This window comes from Fukomys damarensis, unplaced genomic scaffold (genome assembly GCF_012274545.1).
Source record: "Fukomys damarensis isolate Sample0158 unplaced genomic scaffold, DMR_v1.0_HiC HiC_scaffold_5222, whole genome shotgun sequence".
Taxonomy (NCBI): Eukaryota; Metazoa; Chordata; class Mammalia; order Rodentia; family Bathyergidae; genus Fukomys; species Fukomys damarensis.
This window is the reverse complement of record NW_022906134.1, coordinates 1-7,461: the sequence shown is the minus strand read 5'-3', so window position 1 is coordinate 7,461 and position 7,461 is coordinate 1. Positions and strand designations below refer to the sequence as shown.

Genomic DNA, 7,461 nt, shown 5'->3' with positions numbered 1-7,461 from the left:
AAAAAAAAAAAAAGAGGAAAAGAAACAAAACACAAAAGCCAGTGTAACTACAACCAGAAGAACAGAACCAGAATCACCATATTACCTGATATCAAAATCTATAACACACAGCAAAACAGCATCGTGTGGACCACCAACAACTGGGTATAGACTTAGTGGGACAGAATGGAGGAAGCAGCAAGACGCCCCGCAGTGACAGCCGCTGAACTTTCTTCTGTAAATGGGGTCAGAGCAACTTGTTATTCACGTGCAAAAGAACTGAACTGGACCCTCACCTCACCTCATCCACAAAAGTCAACTTAAACTGGATTTGAAACATGAATCTAAGACTTAAAACTCAAAAACTATTAAAATAAAACAAAAGAAAGCCTTCCTGACATTAGTGTGGGCAAACTTTCTTGGAAATGACCCTAGAAGTACATGTAACAAGGGTAAAAATAGGTAAATGGGATTGCATCACACCAAAATGCTTCTTTACAGCCAAGGAAAGCAGATGAATAAAGAAACAGCCTAGGTTTTGGCAGAAAATGTTTGCAATGTATATTTGATAGAAGTTAACATCTAAGTATGTATGAAGAACTGAAACAACTCAATAGTAAGAAAATATCCCAATTTTAAAAGTGAGCAAAGTCCTGAAAAATAATATTCAATACAGGCTTGGGAGGAAGGGAAGGAGGGAGGGAAGGCGGCAGGGAGATAGGAAAGGAGACCCCAGAATTCAGAGCGAGCATCTGCGGTCTTCTGAATGACGGAGCATCTGATAGGAGTCTGCCTCCTTCCTGTAGTGCAAAACCCTCTCGAGTGCCACAGTTTCCTTCTTCTGGGTGTCTTGTAAGTTGCTCAGATTTGGTTTTTGGCCTGGTTTTCCTGAGCTTCTGGAGTCGTATTACTGATCTTGGAAGTCTTGGCAATAATCTTTTCCCTGTTTCTTTGCATCATTGGCTCTGTATTTTGCATCCAGGTATCAGTTGTCTGTATGTTAGGCAGTTGACATTTTCTAGCACTCGGACTCGCACTTTATTTTTTCCCTGTCTTACTTCTCATTACATTTCTCCTTCTACTGGCCAGGCTCTAAATTCCTGGTTGTTTCTTCAGCAGTCAGCTGATTGCCTGGATGAAAATGGGTCTGACCACACCTCACTGTTGTTCAGGCTATAACTGGGGGTGAGGCAGGCAAGACAGCAGCTGTGCTCAGTGTCGGTTTCCCAGGGCACGAACGCTTTTAGATCCCGCTGGCATGATTAGGGTGGGACATTTTTCTCCACGTTTTGTTGCTTTGGCTCTATTTCTAGCCTTTGGGATTGTGCCTACATTTTCCATGTTCCTCCATGCACACGCTGCTGTTACATCCATCTTCTGGTCCGCTGTTGTCTCTTTCTCATTTATTATTTATTTACTTGCAGTAGGTCACTGTTCATACAAGAGAGACTGACTAAGCCAGCACCAGGAGGCTATCACTCAGCTTTCTGTAACATTTTTCTTTGGTCCCTATAATGTAATATTGTCTTTAATTGTTTTTATATTTGCTATACATTTACCATCTTCTTCTTAAATTGTTTACTGACTTCACATTGATTCTAGAATTTAAAAAGCCTATGAGGTTTGGCTTCTCCAAGTCTCTTCTATACTTCCCTTCAGTCCTGCTGTCTGTACCCTAAAGTGTTGGGATTCCCCTTCTTCTTGTATAGACAGACTTCACCTCCATACTGGTGACTTTTCAGCTTTCCATTCAATTTCGTAAACTTTTTTCTTTACTCATTGTCAGAACATGTTTTTAGGGAGTGATTTATGATAGATTTTCCAAGTCTGTGACTCTCTAATTCGGACTTTACTCCTAATATCCCTCTGTTCAGAATCTGTTTTATGTCTTTATTTTCTTTATTCCTACTACAATCTACAGAGCACTGTGGTAGGCTCTCTCTCTCTCTCTCTCTCTCTCTCTCTCTCTAAACTCTCTCTCTCTCTGTCTCTATCTCTACTGTAATACCACTGCGGCTGGAGATTAGGGCATGGCAAATCAGCTGGGCCGCTGAGTGTGACTTGTCAATCATAGCCTGACACATGTGCAGAACAGCTCACAGCCCTGCAGAGGACACCTGGGCCTGGCTTCAGAATGGAAATAGGAGAGGCTGTGGCCACTGTCTTCAGGCTACTGTTCTCTTTTACTCTCAGTGACCAACTGGGTACACAGGGCATATTTTCTTTTCCCATACTTCTCTTTAGGACATTCCTTGTGCTTTAAACACTTCTTTTCTCCCTACTTTTTAATGTAAAAGCCTTTCTTTTAACTTCAATAAATGTAAAATCTCTACCTCCTCCCACAGTCCTGTCCAGTTCTTTGAACAGGACAAGGAACCTGGAGAGGACCCCTGGCACCCCACCTTTGGTAGCACAGCTGCCTGGAAAACCACCTGGGACTCAGTGGTCTTCCTCAAAATAAAGCTAGATAACTAAATTTTTCTAACAACAGCATAGTTTGTACATTCTTCCTTCTAGTTGTATTGTGAACATAGGTTTTTAATTTCTTTTCTCAGTAGGATTTGGTGTGTGAGAAACAACCACTTAAATTATCTTCAAGATTCATATTCACAGCAGAGCCAATGATTGGAACACCTGCACATGGCTACTTTGCCGACAGGAGATTGCCACCTAGTATAGGGGTTTTGAAAATGAGACTAAAGCATGTTTCTGAAAGTATTGTGCTACACATTGACAGCTACAGAACATGTTCAATGCTTTGTATATAAAAGTCAAATAGACACTGAAGGCTGGGTAGAAGTACACACTTCCCAAAAGAGAGGGGGTGCCACATAGAGGAAGTGATAATGGGCTTCAAGGAGTTCGAAAGGTAAATTTGAAATTTAATTAGAAGTCAAAGTTTGACCAAGCAGCAGAAATTCTTTCAAAATCCTCACAGTCTGATGGAAATCACAAAATGAGGGACTAAAAGTAGCTGTGTGACAGGGCATCTGAGGGTCTGAGGCAATAAGGGAAATCCAAGATTTTTAAGAGTTTGAAAGGCAAGCTCTTGAGATTTCATTTTCTTCTGGAGTCAAAGGGCATAGAAAAAAACTTTGATATTTTTCTGTGGCATGATGTAGTGGGTCTATGAAGACAGATTTGAATGGTGAAGCAAAATAAATTGAAATACTGTAGGATAACTCCCATACTACACCAATAAAAAGCAAACAGAAGCTCTTCAATGTTGTATTTGGATTACAGACTTATAACAGGCAACAATAAAACATCCAAGCACATAAAATAAAGGGAGTTTGTATACCTAAATTCTTCAAGAAAGGAATCAATATGGTAGAAACTTCAAACATTACACTGAAACTATGATCTGTGATGCCACTTTTAAATTCTAAGCACAAAGAACACTTTATAAGCATTGTAAGTGAATAGATCATCTATGAAATGGTATGAAATTTGCTGGCAGTGGGCTCTATCTTGTTACTCTGAGAAACATTAAATGGTAAGCAGTTTTAATTTTCCCAGGGAATGTGTGCTTTGAAAATACCTTCCAGACACCACCAGCCCAAATGGTAAACAACTATTAAAAGTTTTCATAGTATTCCCTCTTTTGTGAAGATCTACTATAGAGTATTCTTCAAAGTGACAACACCTCTTTGTACCTATTGTCAAAAGTCCTGTAGTCCAAGATTCATTTTAATATTTGTAATACCAAGACTCAAAGTTATTGATGCCACAATATTACTGACTAATCATTCTGTTTTCATGATTTGGCTCAAAATTTCTATAAATATCAAGATATCTTATAAAGGCCAACAAAACTGCCATGATGATATAATTTATATTTATATGTTCTTCTTTTTCCACTGATTTTAATCCTTACAGAATTACTTTACACTTAGAAGTTCTTTGATTTTGAAGCAGTAGAACATTCATGGGTGTTCAATAGTTTTATTTTTATAATAAATATTTTAGAAGGTGTGAATTGTAGCAAACTAGAACAGGAATAAAAGAAATATAGTTTCTTAATTTTTGATTATTCAATTTACTGACTCTAAGCTATATTCTGCTTCACTAGGGAAACAGAAAAAAGCTAATTGCAGAATATCAAAGTCTCTTAAAGCAGATTTATTCATGGAGACCTAAAAATCTGTCCAATGACCTTCACCTCATCACTCCCATGAGCTTGTGCAGGGTTAGAATGCAGGGCTCCTTAGAAGGCTGGGGTGAGCCATTCTGCTCTCAAAAGGAACTTGTCTTCCCTCCACCAGCTTCTCAGAATTTTCAGTCTGGATCAGAGGATGACCATGGCAGGACACAGACAGGAATGATACACTTAGCATACTGCCAGCAGAAGACATTTCAGACAAAGTTGGTTATGCAAGGACCTGAGGACAAAAAGGATGGCAACAATAGCAAGCAGTTCCTCCCTCTAGTGACAGATGTTGGAGTTGGTAGTGTTGCTGCTGAATTTATGATTTGGTTTTGTTTTATTTTGTTAGTATGTGTTTGCAGAACATGAAGTTTACATGTGCCTAGAGAGCAGGTGTCCCTACATAGCACAACTTGATTCTCTTTAAATCCTCCTCCCTCCCCCAACTGTATCCCTCCATCTCAGAATCCCCTTGTGCCCATTTCATCATCATCACCACCACCACAGTGGTTATCGTCATCGTCATCAGTCATGTTTACCTCATATGAAGTTCAAACTCATTGTGAGTATTTGGTACACCTATGTGACAAATCTAAAGTCACGGCTTGTAGACCTGTACACCTCCACAGTGGCATCTAAGGGCCGGTAAATTCTTGCTTTCAGACCTGTGCTCTACATGGCCAAAGCTCTCTTAGAGCCTATTGCTCTGTTTTTCATTTCTTTCCTATTATGTCACATCTCCGCTGCCTTCTTGAACATACACAGTTTAATTAAGATTGTCGTTGCTATCATTTTGTTGTAATTGTTACAATTTCCAAGTGGAGTTTTTAATATTATCTTCAACTGCAATTCATGTCACTCAACCATGAGAAATATGTAAATTTTTCATGGAATTTAAAAGAAACAGATTCTAATTATTTAAAAATACTTACTTTAGTGTAATTTTTCACCTTAATTTTAATTTTTAAGTGATATTAGCTTCATATATTGATTATAGTCATAAGATTTTCTCCTTATTTTTCTCTCAGTAGCTTTGCTTTACATACTTAAAGCTTATTGTTAGATGCCTAAAGTTTATATCTTTTTCTTAGTAAGCTTTACTTTTTACCAAATTTATTTTACTTAGCAAGTTGGATTTTGTTGATAGATGTAGGGGTTTTGTTGTTGTTGTTTATTTTTTTTGTGTTTGTTTGTTTTGGTACCAGGGATTGAACTTGGGACCTCAAGCTTGTGAGGCAGGTGGCAGAACCACTGAGCTAAATCCTGGACCCCTCAGCCTCTTTTTATCTTTGAGTTTTGAGATAGGGCATCACTGAGTCACTAATTCGCCCAGGCTTGAGCTTGCAATCCTGCCTCAAGCTCCCAAGTACCTAAGGTTACCAGTGTTCACCATGTCCAGACTAGTCATTGAAATAGATAGTCTGATAGATTGTGCTTAATTTTATTGTGTTTAAATTTTTCTTCAATATCATTTCTTTTTAACAGTTAGAGTTGATATCTTTAAGTCTTCTATCAGCTTTAGAAAACAATCTTATCAAATATTTCTCCTCTCTAGTCCATCACAACCATTCATTAAAAGTTGCTGTTTCCCACTTTGCTAACGCTCCCCATCATCCTTGACCTACCAGGGGTACTTAACACTCCCACAGGGCACTCCTAGGTGCCATATTCTTCTGGTTTTCCTCACCATGGCAGTGGCTCATCACAGGCTCTCCACCCACACACTACACTCATCTGTCCTGGGTCTTCCCGGTTTATTCTCAAGGCCTGGTGGCTTTTCCAGTCATGTCTTGTCTTTGTGTTTATCAGAACCCATCTATTTTCTACAATTCTTCTACCAACGTAAAAATGTCTTGGAAGCAGTGAATAATTATCCACATCATAATACCATCAAGAGAATGAATAGGGGTCAACAGAGAAAAGTCAGCGGAGAAGAAGTAGAGAGCCGTAGGTAAGAATGCACGCTTTTGAAGAACTTACTATTTCTGTGACTGCAGCCAAGGTATTCAAAGTGTTAACAGTGCAAGTTTCTCACAGAGAATGGAAAATAGATCAATGCCTTAACTTCAGCATTTACAGTGTTCCCTTTCCTTATTGTGAGAAAAATTAGCTCTTGCGTTCCTCCCCAGGCTGGCTTCATGCCACTCTCAGGGGCTCTCAGAGTGTACAATCCAAACACAAGTAGTCACGGTGAGTCATCTCAGGACTGCTGACTTCTCCTCTATGGTTCCCACAGGATCTTCCCCTGCTTAACACACTTTCTTCCTTTCCTCTGCACGTTACCGTAGACCATCACACTTTTCCTGCTGGACAAATTATCCACTCTGCTCTCATTTCCCATACACTTCTTTATATCCTCTGCTGATGTAAGCATTGTGAATCAAAAACCCCCACCTATTTTGTTCTGTTGCATCCTGTTGAAATTCACAGTAGCCAACCAATAATAACTCTTTTGAATCAATAATTGAATAAGGAGGGCAAGTTTTTGTTGGAGCAATTGGATATTCTTTTCTAATTCATAATAGAAAGGAAGAGAATATTATGTGAAAAAATATATTTTTAACATTCTTATTATTAAGTTCCTGTTAATGTAAAACATAAGATGACTGGCAGACAGGCTGTAATTCAAGAAATAGACCGGGCTATCTTAACACTGGAAATCAGCACTCTAAAAGTGGTAACTGAAGCTATATTAACTGAAAAGACTGCCTAATAAATCCATGTAGGAAGAAATGGGGCCTAACTGAAACCACGAAGACGCTCCAGACAATAGCAATGATTACATTTGATTAGGATAAATGGGGCCTTTTTTTGTTCAGAATGAATGATTTTCTATAGGAAGGGATTGTTGGAACTTCTACCATGACACCTAGTCTCAAATCTTTCTGAAAGTTTTAAAGTAGAAAGGATAAGAAGTTAAATCTTCCAGTCTCTAAGAATCTTTTAAATTCAACACATTCACAAAGCAAATCTTTATTGAGTACTAACATAAAGCACAGATGAGCTGATCAAATAATGATGTTTATGTTTGAAGGAAGCTGGGCTTGTATGATCACCAACAAGATGTGAGTTCACCAAAGTGGCATTGAAATAACCAGAATTTGCACTTGTGTGATTCAGTGAGGAGTGTTAATAAGCACACAATGCTGTGCTTTGCGCTCAGATTGTTTGGTTTGAGAGTGTTTTGTCTTATTTTCAATACAGTGTGCTGAACCCAGACCCACGCAGGGAGCTACATCCTCAGCCATTTCTTATCATGTATGCTTAGCCATTGTCTTGCCAAGTCACTTACTTAATAGATTTGAATTCATGGTCCTGTTGTCTCCCCCTCCCAG

General features: G+C 38.8%; 1 long non-coding RNA gene across 1 annotated transcript in view; it reads right to left on the bottom strand.

Moving 5' to 3' along the window:
- Positions 1-1,506, bottom strand: part of LOC104873293 — a 1,991-nt gene extending 485 nt beyond the window's left edge. The window contains exon 1 of the long non-coding RNA XR_004515969.1: positions 86-1,506. This is a non-coding gene — a long non-coding RNA (uncharacterized LOC104873293). The remainder of the gene's footprint in view (positions 1-85) is intronic.
- Positions 1,507-7,461: the final 5,955 nt, after the last annotated feature.